We start from the raw sequence: 14,131 nt of genomic DNA, 5'->3' as shown, positions 1-14,131 counted from the left end.
AATGGTTAGTTTTATATTTTATAAATAAATTCTTAATTGGCATAAAAAGGATAAAGATAACACTTCAGGGCCGCCTCTAGTAACACACAACAAGCCGCATTTGAGACAATTTTAATGTAAAGAGTAATACAAAACAGACAACGCCTGTTATCCTTTGGGTATTAATTAAGTGCATATTGTGCACCCGAGCATCCACTGTGACGTCACCCGGCGTATCGCTTTAAGCAAACAAGTCGCTGACATTCGCTAGATCTTGGATCTATTGAGAAGGCAAATGCCGACTAGTCTTGTCACTTGTCACTTGGTTTTTGTTTATTTAGTTCTGTCAAAAAGATTAACATGCAGCTAAAATAATTTAATTTTATCACATTAATCCAATAATTGGTGAAGATTATATCCTAAAATCAAGTAAATATATATTTTTTGATGGACATAATGGATCAAACAGCTGCTGGCCCAGGTAAGATTACAGTGGCAGTTTCATACCTAACCTATGTAAAACCCCCTTGATGCTTCAGTTCTAAAAATTTTTCAAGTCTAGCATTTTTTAAGTATAGTTCAAGTAACAAATTAAGCCTTTTTTACAGAATTGTATGCGGTATATCCTGAATACTTCACTAATTTTCTATATGGTTCAGTTTATTTTTTTATGAACTAACCAGATTCAGGCCCAAATTATCCACTAAGAAGACTGCCACATATCAATCGAGATAAAGAGAGAAATTGAATGCACTACATTACAACAGTAGATAAAAGAACAAGTTTTAAGGTTAGTTAACTATTTTTACTAAAACTCAAATTAAAATGAAAAACAATGCAGTTTTCATTATTGTTTTATGTTTCTCACGTTAATCATTATTATACACTTTAGTAAATTGCACTGCTAAAGCTTGAGTCAATTTGTATTAGGTAGTGTTATTTAATGGCATGTTTAAAGTAACAGTAATAAGGAGGTATGTAGCTTGTAGTGTGTATTTGTATGAGACAACATGTATATAAAGAGAAGAGACATGTTCTATATGTTTGTTGAGACGAGTTACTCATTTTTTCTTTGCTTATTGGGTTTTCTGTCTCACTACAAAAAAAATGTTTGTTTGAAAAATGGAATATCACACTAATAAAATTAAATTAAATTAATATTGACCAAACTTGTTCAAATATTCTAGGGAAGGAGATAACACTTGGACATATCAAACAAAACTTAAATTTCTTGTAATTTTGTTTTCATTATAAAACCCACCTTTCACTACAACAATAGATAACCTTTCCTATTGGAACAATAAAAGTCAAAATTTATGTCAATTTTCATTGACAAAAACTCTTCTTGGAGTTCCAAACTGAACATTATCAGGTTTAATATTTATTAAGTTGTTGTTTTCTGTGTTCTTTTTTAGATTATCTGAAGAGGGTGGTAGATTTTCCACAAAAACGTCAGGGTTTTTAAGTATCAAGACCGAGCCTAAGTCAGTGGTCTTGTGTTGGGATGACTAAGTTAATGTTATTTTCAACTTAGTTAAAAATAGTGCAAAACTCCATTTTTCCAACAAACCTTTTTTGTGTGTTGAGACAGAAGACCCAATAAACAAAGAAAAAAATGTACAGTGCGTTTTTTTAACGCGCAAAAGGGTATTTTATTATTGATTGGGATACTGTTTGGCTTCAAACTGAGGTCACTTTGAACAATTCATTCATAAAAATACTTCTTTTGTTCTTAACTTTCTTGATATAATGTTAATATTTGCATTTTGATCACCCTGTTTTACTTTCTATGCCAAATTTTACTTGCTATACCGACATAAAGGAAGTATGGAAAGATAAAACCTGTTTGAGAAAAGATGATTTTTTGAAAGTTTTTTATCACTTTTTAGGCCGAATTGGTAAACTTACTTTAGCTTAAGCGTACGAAACAGCCACCCATCAAGTTTTATACTTCTAGTTCCAAAATAACATGGTCTAACATGTGCTTAAAAATTTAACATGTGAAATCCTACGTTGCACGTAAAAAAAAACGCACTGTTTATAAAGAATACTATGATTATAAAGCAAACATCTGTGTGGAGTTGGAATCTTTTCAAAACCAAAACAATACTTCTGAATTTTTAGATATTTTGAATAGGTATTCAAGCTTTTGCCTCTCCATAAATAATATCTCAGGTGGACAGCATCTGACATTGTTCAATTGATTACTTTAATCTTTATTTACACTTTATTTACTTGCCTTACTGCTAGTAAATAACTATTTTTTGTACAAAGTGATTGGTTTTACTTTTACCCGCTCTTTTTTTTTCTACTTTATATTACAAAAAAAACTTAATACCAAAGTAAACTAGACTGCTTGTTAAAAAGAATAGGCCATCAAAATTTAAGCTCTTTTTTCAACAGCTGTTTCTTCAAATTGATTGACTCAATTTTAATAATTCTTTTGACAACTAAAAGGTATTTTCTTTCTGTGTCTGTTGACCTAAATAATCTTTTTAAAAGTTGTCATGAATCCGAGTATACAGGGTTTGACTGAAGTGTAGTAAAAAAATGAAAAATTTGGTACGCCATTTCTCACAAAAAATGTGTTTGTTTGTCAAAATAATCTTATTCGAGTCTTGTTGTTAATATCTGTAGACGTTTTTGCCAGTTTGGTGATTAAGGGCCGTTTACAAATTTTATTGCAAAATTTCAAAAATGGGGTTATTTTTATGCTTTTTTTTTAATTTAACCATTTCTTTAAATTTTTTGTGGGAAAAGAAAAGGATTAGTAAAGCTACGCTTAAAACTCCCCAATTTAAGTAAAAAGCTTAATCTTTGTTATACAGGGTGTATCTAAAAGGTCTGTACAAAATCCTATCACATATTCCTAACATCAAAATAAGCCGATTTGAAGCAACTTACCTTTGTCCGAAATTGGTCCGTTTTCGAGGTACAGGGTGGTAAAATTAAAAAATAAAAATTGATTTTTTAAAATATAATGTACATTTTGTAACATATTACTTTTCAAATCTTGGGGTTTTTTGAGATGCGAAACCCGAATTTGGACACATTTTTACTGCGGCCGGTAGAGGGCGCTTTACAGTGTACTTCTGATGATTTTAAGTGACCGTAACTTTTTTCTCTGTGTAATTTTCTTATTTATTTTTTAAGGAAATGATGTTTCAAACATTTTAAAGCAAAAAAGGTACTTCTGCTATGAACCGCTAATGTAAACTGTTGTCGAGATATTTCGGTTTTAAGTGTTCGATACTGTACCGAAATACTGTCACCTGAAATTTGTTCAAATTGTAAGTGTCTAAATTCGGGTTTCGCATCTCAAAAAACCTCTGGCTACTAGATTTGACAGTAATACGTTACAAGACGTATATTAAATTTAAAAAAATTGAGTTTTATTTTTTAACTTTACCACGCTGTATCTCGAAAATTAAGTAATTTCGGACTATGGTAAGTTGCTTTAAATCGGCTTATTTTGATGTCAGGAATATGTCATAGGATTTTGTACAGACCTTTTAGAGACACTCTGTACACGGTGGCCAAAAAAAACTTTTATCATAAATCTTGCATTTTCAGTGATTTTAATGGAAAATAATAATATTGGATTAAGAAGATCCAATCCTATTTAAAGATCCAATTCATATATTTAGACGATTCGAACAGTGGCAATTAAGGGCCGTTTATAAAATGTATTGGTAAATTTCAAAAATGGTTTGATTTTTTCGTCTCTTTACTCAAATTCAATAATTTTTTTAGATTTTTTGTTGAAGAAATACGGGATAAACCAAATTACACTTAAAACTACCCAATTTAATTGAAAAGAAGTAGTTCATATTCCCACAGTGGAGTAGTGAGTGTAAGTGAAAGTAAAATCACAGAGTCGATCTGCACTAAGTTTATTAAATAGCTTAGCTAAATAACATATTTGAAATTTACCAATAAATTTTATAAACGTCTAGATACATGATTCGGATCATTAAACAAATATTAAGATAAAGTTGTTCTAATCCGCAAAGTGACCCATGTTTTTTAATCAGGAAAGGATAGAGACAATTTAAGTCCGGCTAACGGTTTTGGCTCTTAAGCCATCATCAGACCTTAAAAAGAGGTGGTCAGGATCACACCGTCAACACAAAGACAAGCATTGTACACATTACAAAACCCACAGTCAACCCTTGCTTTTACATTCACAACATAATTAAAATTAAAACTGTAAAACTATTATAATGTCGGTAAAGAATGTTTTTTTAAAAGCCCTCGATTTTGCGTTAAAACGACAGAATTGTTCAATATGGAGTGAGGCGGTCTAAAGTTAACGTTCATCGTTTTACAGTACTTTATAAATTTTATTTACCGATATTACAATATTTTTACAGTTTTCATTTTCATTCTAATTATGTTTGAATATAAAAACAAGTGTTCACTGTGTGTGTGTGTGTGTGTGTGTGTGTGTGTGTGTGTGCACAATGCTCGTCTTTGTGTTGACTGTGTAATCATGACCCTGGTCTCCAATATTATTATTTTCTATTAAAATCACTAACCATGCAAAAATGTATGATAAAAATATGATTTTGTTTTCAAAGTTTTTTTGGGTCACCCTGTATAATGCAGATTAAGCTTTTTACTTAAATTGGGTACCTAGTTTTAAGTGTAGCCTTGTTAATCCCTTTCTTTTTCCACAAAAGATTTAAGGAAATGTTTAAATTAAAAACAAGAGAAGTAAAAATAACCCCATTTTAAATTTTTTAATAAAATTTGTAAACCGCCCTTAATCACCAAACTAGAGAAAACGTCCAGAAATATTGACCACAAGACTCGATTAAGGTTATTTTGAAACACAAAAAAAATGTTGATGAGAGCGTTGGAGCAAATTTTTAATTTTTTGTCCTGACACATTTTTTGACCTTGACCTTGACACTTCCATCAAACCCTGTATACTCGGATCCGTGGTAACTTTCCAAAAGATGGGAAGGAATGACATTAAAAGATGAATTGTTCAAATTGTTTACATACAGGGTGTTACAAATTTGATGCACTAGCATTGCTATCTAAGAACCTGCAGTTGGTAGAGCTTTAATTAAATGAAAGCAAAGTTGCGCATTTTATTGCTAAATAATTTAGTAAAAAAATCAACAACATTTTATTACATTTGGAGAAATCAGACAAAAACCGAAAAACTGAAAGTTTTATTTTTGTTTTTTTTACCATTGGGTGTATATTTTTTTCTGAGTGTGTTTTTAGGTACTTGTTTGTTTATTTTTTTTAAAACAACATTTATATATTCTCATAATGAGTAGATAATTTACTTTAATATGATTCAATAATTAGGTTCATTGCTCTTTTTAACACTAAAAATAAAGTAAAAACAAAACTAAGTCGATCTCCACAAAATATTGTCACGATCTAATTTTTAGTCGTAACGCGGGGACGTGTAGGCTGGGATCGTAGTCAAGTTAAACTCAAAGATTGGATAACAAAAACAACAACAAAAGCAAGGGAATGACATGCAGTCGTCTCCACAATACTTTATTTCGACCTTTAAAGGGTAAGGCCTGCTCTAATAGTTTCGGACATATAAATGGCCTACCTTGTCGAGTTGAAGTAGGTTTTCTTGTTTCTTAAACACCTGTTACACAAGTAGAGTAAGTTATTCTTGTAGCTCTTGAAGATGGCCATTTATATGTCCGAATCTAGTAGAGCAGGCGTTACCGTTTGAAGACGACTGCGTGTCATTGCCCTCCTTTTGTACTTGTACAACTCCACTGAAAGAATATGGACTACTACTTCTTTTTAATAACAACGTTTATTCATAGAGATAAACAAGTCAAGTTGGAGACTGATTTTATACACATTGTCAGACACAAGTTGGCTTATTTATAAATTACAAGTTTGTACTTACATGATGATAAATGCACAAACCATTTTGGACCGAGGGTACGTGTCAGGGTAGAGTTCCCTTAACTTTCGCGACCAAACCGTTTAGTTTCGCGGATAATTTCAGACACCCCTTTTCCAACATTTCTCTGTTATTTATTGTAAGGTATTACCATCCCTTAGTTCAATTTCTTAATTGCTTGTCTAAGCACTTGGATCATTGTCCGTACAGATGATGACTTATTGCTGACTGGCGATTGCAACACCTTAGCTAGCTTCCGTTCTAAAAGGTTGGATTGCTTACTTTTCAATTCGAGTGGTCAACGACTTGTTTCGGTCAATGGTTGATTTTTTGCTGACTAAGTAATCAACGAAAATCTACTTGTGACAATATTTATTAAGTTGTTATCTGCCTGACATGTTTCGGGTGTATTTGGACATCCATCTTCAGAGGCTTAACTAGAGTCACAGTCTGCTGGCTGTCATTCTACAAGACTACAAGGGGGGACAGCTGAACCCAGGTGTACATAAGGCTTGACATAAGGTGGTTGGTGTTAAGCCTTAGCCTTGGGTTAAGCCTTGATCAAAAAATCCAGTGTTGGTTTCAAAGATGGCAGGTTGCTTGGTTTTTTATTCTTGAAGGGAGAAAAAAACCTAATGAAAACCCGAGTTAGTTGAATTATGTTAAAACGGCATGTCTATGGAAGTTGGAGACCAAGTAGACCACGTAAAAGACGTCGCATAACAAGAACCGCAGTGGACATTCACAGAAAAACAAATTTTCTTCTGCTGCACCCTGAACATGATGCCCTGCCCGACCACGCCACCACCAGGATTTTTTAAATTTGTTTTTCTCTGAATGTCCACCATCCATACTTGGTCTCCAATTTCAATAGACATGCCGTTTTAACATTATTCAACTAACTCGGGTTTCGATTAAGTTTTTCCCCCTTCAATAATAAAAAATCAAGCAACATGCCACCTTTGAAACCAACACTGGGTTTTGATTAAGTTTTTTCTCCCTTCAAGGATAAATTTTATATTACTTATTTAATAGAATTTACATTTGGCTTGCTCTCATAATATTAGCTTGGTATCAAATTTGTGATAAAGCTTTAAAATGATATTGCCTCGTTTTTCTTCATTTTGAAGTATATGCAGGCCGATTGCGTGTGACAAGTACTGTCAAATAATCTTCATAAAACGTATCAAAGTCAACTCAGTTAAATTAGTTTTTCTTGAACTATTTTGTCATTTATGAAGCAAATCATAAGTTATTATACATCACTGAAATCAGAAATAACATGCACTAGTTGGTGGTCTAAAAATCGAATATGGTTCTCATAAGAAAAAAGAAAGTTCATGAAAAACCGCGCAAAAACGAAACGTCGGAAGGAAAATATAAATCTATCATCGACTAGCTGAGAAAAATTGGCAATATGGACTAAAGGTATCTTATCGTACAGCATCATTGAATAAGCCAACTTTTTGCAAGTGTACAGGGTGTTATTTTTTTTTTGAATTTTTGGTCTTTTTTTTCGTCCACAATGATTTTATTCAAATTTCTTGTTCAATTAGGAAACTTTTTTGTTTCTTAAATTATTTCCGTGTTTGTCACCGTTTTCAAGAAAATTACAAATTTATCTAAAAAATGACCCCAAATTCTCTACCAATCTAAAGAGGAGTATACAAAGTTGAGATGTTTTTTCTGAAAATATAAATGCAATTTGCTTGAAAACAAGTTGAATAAAAATGAAATTTTCAACACTGTATGCTACAGTTATTTTTAGACATAGAATACGTGGTTTAAGTTTGCATATTAAAACCTGAAACACCCTGTGTATGTTTAATTAAAGAATTTCGACTTTTTAAAACGAAATACTCATCTATATTTTTTTCTGTTAGCTTTTCCGAAACACTTTAACTTTTATGAAGTATATCATATACCTAATTTTAATTGCGATTTAACTCCGTTTTTTATTATAAACATTTTAAATTGTTGTAAGTGACATTCAAAAGTAAAACATTTATGTTTTTTTTTATATAAAATATGAATTTAATTAATTTCTAGAAAAATCCATATTTGATCTACTACTGATGCTGGGTTGTGAAATATGAGAAATATTTCTAAGTGTGTTGGGTCGAAAGGTCCTCACGAGTTGTGGGCTAAATGAGACCAGGTTTGGGAGTTTCTGATTGGTGCAATCAGTGTTTTGAAGGTTATAAAAAGGAATTACCTTATAGAGGGGTTTATTCCAGTTAGTTATTTTATTAGTTAGTAACTTATGTTGTTCAAGTTAAAGAACTTATTTAATAGAATTAAATGGAAGGGTTGACTGTGTGTTTTATTTCACGCTGAAACGAGATCCCAGGTAGTAAGGTTGAATTCAATTCGACAAGTCACGCTAGTCGTGACATATTATTTGTTAGCCGCTAAAAATAGGTAAGATGCTCTACTAGCATTCTGACTGTAACCTTACCTCGTGCCTTTTATTATATTGCCATCTTCAAATACCTGCTTAAATTTTATGAATTTATATTTTTTAAATAATAAGAATTTCTATTCGTGACAATAATCAGTAGGACTTTCCAAAAATACAATAATTTCAGTACGCTGTTTTAACCCAGCGCGCTGATATACCAGGTGTCCAAGAGCACCCTGGACATAGGAGATTAACATGGGAAAACGGTTTTGATTTTTTTGCGCCTGTACGGTTGATTTGATTGAAAAATCGTATTAATAAAAGTTGTAGTACCTATCACGGACTAGTTTGCTGTATTTTTTTCGGATCTCTAACTTGAGCCCTTTCGTCGTAAAACACGAACAAAAATGAGAAAATTTAAACTTTTGGCCTGCACTGTATAGGCGGTTGTCGGGCAAGGGGTAAACAGGTCATTGTTGCTGGTACGGTTGCTCGACAAACGCTTATACAGTGCAGGTAAAAAGTTTAAATTTTCGCATTTTTGTTCGTGTTTTACGACAAAAGGGCTCAAATTAGAGTTCTGAAAAAAATACAGAAAACTAGTTCGTGATAGGTACTACAACTTTCATTAATACGATTTTTCGATCAAATCAACTGTACAGGCGCAAAAAAATCAAAACCGTTTTCCCATGTTAATCTCCTATGTCCAGGGTGCTCTTGGACACCTGGTATACGTGTTTTGCATAAAATCAATTTTTTAAGGGTCGGTAAAATCCGGTCATCATAAGTTAATTTACGTATACGAATATATGCGTACAGATATGTATGGTAAATACTTCTCAACTTTGCGTATAATTTTCATACGTTTCTAAAGTTGCATATGGTCAGAAATATCCCCCCTGGTGTGTTAGACTACCGTTCAATATGGAATGAATTTTTATACTGATTTTATGCTACATATAACATTGTGTAATATGTTTTATATTATTTTCCTTGTTTCAGATATTCCTCCAGTGAAGCGTGAAGCAAAAAAAAGTCAGTTCTGGTGAACCTCGGACTTCTTATATATTTTGATAATAAACTAAAGATGGAGGCGCGGGTGGTGTAGTTTTATTTGCTCTTTTGATTTGCTGTTATACCATATGCAGCATTGTTCTATCAACATTATCTGGCTGAATGATTTTTATTCAATATCCGACTAAATGGTGAAGTATTAGAAAAATTGCCATTTCTTTAAATGTCAATCTACGCATGGCGAACTAAGTAACTGTGCGGAACTTGACACGGGAAACTAAAATACAATAAACTACTTATTGAATTAATGGTTACATTTGAATTATTGTAAGCGTTTATCGAAATATTTAGTATACTTTCAGTACCAGTCCTGACGTTTCCAACAGTTGTCTTTGATCAATAAATTAATTTTCTATTGAATGACTGAGGTTTGTGAACTACTTGCAGCAGCTACAGAAGACATGGAACGTTGGGAACAGCATAGTAGAATGTTTTGGTTTTATTCTCCATTTAGCTATCCGCATAAACTTTTGTCACAGTACTAGATTTCCATCTATCCATTGTTTTGTCTCGTTTGTTCTCAAAAATATGCTAAGAGTTCTCTTTTGAAACCGATATTCTTCATCTTTTTTTTGCACCATGTCATGTGCTGCTGCGTCATTAGCCTGTCGTATTTCTGGCGGTGTACAATCCATTAATTCTTGATCGGATGACATTTTTTTAATTTAATATTTGCCAACTTAATATCCGACTTTATTTGACAATTATTTATATTGGTGACTGTTGTTTACCCCATAGCCACGGTAACATATACCTACTTGTTTATTCTGAGAAAATCACCTGCTTGGTAATTTTCCGATAATTGTATTTTCCAGTTTAACTGGTACAAGCTTCAATATCTCGACAGTTTTGTTATCTTAAAGAAAAACAACTCACACGCGATAAATTTTATTCGGTTAACTGTATTTACAAAATATACAAAGTTTAAGAATTAGGATACAAATTATAGTTAAGGTAGAGCCTAAAATATTGTTACACTTTACTGGGTTCTTTTTGATAAGTGAGACTTTTAATAAACTCAACAAACTTTATTTACTAATTACACAACAATTTACAACACTAAAATTCACTTTTAAACCACTAAAGTCACTTTTACCACTTCACTACTTCGTTCTTTGCTTTATCGCGCCACTGTTATTTCACAACGAACTGTCCGTCGTGTGGGCATTCGATTCTCGAATGTTCCTGTATGCACAGAATGTTCCCGTTTGCACAGAATGTTCCCGTTATACGTCCAGTAAACGTGTATTGTATCGCGAACATTCCATCCGATACGCCGCGCCGATCCGAGTTTTAAAAGATACCGGGACATGTCCAAAAGTAGTTGTTTTGTAGATTTGCATTTTACATGGGGTTAAATGGGTAACTTTAAGGCCTAGAGGGTATTTTAAGGCCTAGAGGGTTGAGACTTCGTATTAGGGGGGTAAGTTTGGGACACCCCTGGGATGCGGTGTTGCCAAGTTGTGCACTTTTTTCCCTAAATTTAGGGATATTATGTATAGTGACCCCTCGTTTTTCCCTAAATTTCAGGAAATCTTAATCTGGCTATGAGGCTTTTGTAACAATATAATCGGTGCAAAACTTAATATAATTTAAAACGTGTGCTCGCTTCTAAAGCTATAAAACACACTAATTCGCCTCGGCGCTATTTTTAATATACATTGTTGCCATGTCTTGTTGGATTTGTATCCAACATGCTAGGGCCTTAAGAATTATTAAAGGCTTATAATATACTGCAACCCAAAGCATTGATTTTACAATAAATGTCTAAAAGAAAGAAAACAAGTGACTACGAAAGTCAGTAAAAAATTAGACTACTAAAGTCATAATAATAACTTAAATTACTATTAATTGTTACACCTACATACTAATACATTACTAGAGTATGTTCTTAAAATTTAAAAACTAATAGTAATACCTTATAGTCGCGTTCAAATGGGCAAAACTGCAATTTTAGTTATAGACCTTAAATAATTTCCACTTTGAGTTTTTACTTCCACTACCCTCACTTTATTGTCTTTACCTCGAATAACTTTAGTAATTCTGCCCATTGGCCACTTTAATGATGGTGTATGGTTTTCTTTAAGAAGAACTAATAATTAAATTAGGTACATCAAAACGCCATTTTGGTCTACTTTGAAGTTGAGCCAAGTAATCTTTGAGCCACCTTTGCCGAAAATGTTGTTGCATTTTGGTGCACAGCTTATAAGATCTTAATCTGTTCTTCAATGGAACTTCAATGTAATTTGGTTCAGGAAAACTTGTGATGTGAAAACCAAGTTCAGTGGGTAGCACATCATCCCATTTTAACTTTAAAAACCACAGTTTTTGCATCAACAGTTTAGGCTGAACTATGATTGGCCCAACTAATCCAAGAGGGTCATAAAATTTTGAAATAAAACTTAATGCTTGTCGTTTAGTTAATAGACTGTTAGGGTCGGTTTTTGGAGATGACATTTTGAAACAATCATTTTTTGGAACAAATACTAATCCTAACGTTTTTATTATTGACTCTGTTTTATTAATGTCTACATCATCAAGATGGCACTTTTCTTTAGCTATGTCTTCTAAAAACAACATTTTATTAGAACACCACTTATGAAGTTGAAAAGAACCAAGTTTTAAAAGTTCAATCAATTCACATTTTAACTTCTGTTCATCGTTGTTCAATTGATTCACCTGCTGCTAAAATATCATCTACATATGTATTATTTAAAAGTGCATTTGCAGCCAAAGAAAATTGCGTTTTGTAAGTGTTTGCCAAAAATACCAAACATCTAGTTGCGATGAATGATGAACTTTTAAGACCATAAGTGACTGTTTGTAGTTGCAAACACTGAATTTGAGAATTGGGACTTTCTCGCCATAAGATATTTTGAAAAAGGACGGTGATGTGGACTAATTTCAATCATTCGATACATTTGTCTGATGTCTGATAACAAAACAAATTGATAAGTACGAAAATAAATAAGAATGTCAAATAGAGAATTTTGAACAACGACACCATTATATAAATAATTATTTATTGACTTTCTTGACTTACTTTTCATGCTTCCATCAAAAACTACTCTAAATGAAGTGGTCTTTCGGTCTTCCCTTATTACAGGATGGTGACCCATAAAATATACTTTTCCACTGTTTAAATCATAATCAGTAATATTTACAACTTTTGCATGTCCGAGTGTTAAATATTCATTAATAAATGCTTGATATTGCTCAAAAAATGTCTGGTTAAACTTAAAGCGTTTTTCCAAATTTTCCAATCGTTTATAAGCAATTGAAAAAGAATCACTTAAATTAATGTCATTCAGAGACTGTTAAAAAGGCAAATCAACTTAAAATTTTTTATCAATCAATTTTACAGATTTACAAAATAGCTCTTGATATGCCTTTTGCTCAGTGGAAAACTCAGGGTAGATCTCAGGAACCTTTTTAATTTCCCAAAATTTTGAAATCAAACCTTCAAAATTATCATATGAGGTAAGATGGCATGATAGCAAAAAATTATGACATAATGTAGAAGGCAAAAGACAACCACTAACCACATGCCCAAAAAGAGTATTTTGTAATATTAGCCCATTTTCGAGTTTTATAATACCATTCAGCAAAACTTGAAAACATATGTCAGCTGATAGTAATAATTCGATGCCCCCAGAGCAACCAAAGCTATCAGCCAGCGTAATATTTTCTGGAAATTTAATCTTCCTTAAAATTTCTATACCACCTTGAGGAAAGCTGTTAATTTTTTCAACTATGGCACATTTAACATTAATATTGTAATTAAATACAAGAGAATGCATTTCGACAAAAGCAGAATTTTTTGTAGTGATAGCACTTTCTGATACCCCCAAAATATTTAATTCAATTTCAAATGTTTTTAAATTTAACTTTTCAAATAATGTTTTGTTAATTAATGAAATTTGTGAACCAGTGTCCAATAAGCATCTAGCATACACCCAAGAATTATTCATGTTAATTTTAACTTTAGTTGTTGGCAATAAAACCTCGTGTCAACTTGAATGCATATGAGCTGAAATGCTTTGGTACTGTTCAAAAGTCTATTTACCTGTAATGATGATTTATCCAAATGGAGAAGACTGTTATGCTCCTTGTGACAAACCTGACACCTGAACTTGGATTTACATTTTCCAATATGCCTGTTTAAATACATTCTGCATATTTTGTTCTTGTCTACAAAATAAATTCTATCATTTACAGATAATGTTTTAAACTTTCTGCAATTGTATAATTTGTGACCAGACAGCTTACAAAAAACACAACTGTATTCGTTTTTCTCAAGCTGTACATGATTTGAATAAAAAGTATTGACTTCTTTAATAGTTCCACCAGCAGTTTCTAATGCTGTAGCTCTTGTTTCTAAATATTCTAAAAACTCAGTTAATATAGGTAGTTTTGAAGAATCCCTATCAATTTGAAAAGCTCTGTTTGTAAATGCATTTAACTTTTTTGACAAAATAGATATTAAGATCGTGTCCCAATGGTTTACTGGTTGATTAAGGTTCTTTAGTGCACCAATTTGTTGCCTTACCTTACTGACAAATTCTTTAATAGGTACTGGGCCACCTTTTTGGATATTAGGTATTTCTAATATGTGATTAATGTGAGAATTTTATAACACAACCTCATTATCATAACGTTTCTTTAAAATTTCAAAAGACTCATTGTAAGAAGAATTTACAATTGGAAGGTGATTAATTAAAGATAGAGCTTCACCTTTCAGATAGCTTCTTAAGTAAAATAACTTTTCCACATCCGAAAGATTT

General features: G+C 32.2%; 1 long non-coding RNA gene across 2 annotated transcripts; it reads left to right on the top strand.

Annotated features, from left to right (window-relative positions):
• The first annotated feature begins 311 nt into the window (after positions 1-311).
• Positions 312-9,370, top strand: LOC145739392 (uncharacterized). Of its 2 annotated transcripts, none has more exons than XR_014181018.1 (3): positions 312-460; positions 588-769; positions 9,276-9,370. It is a non-coding gene; the product is annotated as an uncharacterized LOC145739392 (long non-coding RNA). The 2 variants fall into 2 exon arrangements; XR_014181019.1 differs by lacking the exon at positions 9,276-9,370 and adding an exon at positions 7,922-8,184.
• The last annotated feature ends 4,761 nt before the right edge of the window (positions 9,371-14,131 follow it).

This window comes from Ips typographus, unplaced genomic scaffold (genome assembly GCF_016097725.1).
Source record: "Ips typographus isolate SLU unplaced genomic scaffold, UJ_Ityp_2.0 IpsContig116, whole genome shotgun sequence".
In the NCBI taxonomy this organism is placed as follows: Eukaryota; Metazoa; Arthropoda; class Insecta; order Coleoptera; family Curculionidae; genus Ips; species Ips typographus.
The sequence above is the reverse complement of the archived record's forward strand: the minus strand, read 5'-3'. Positions and strand labels throughout refer to the sequence as shown.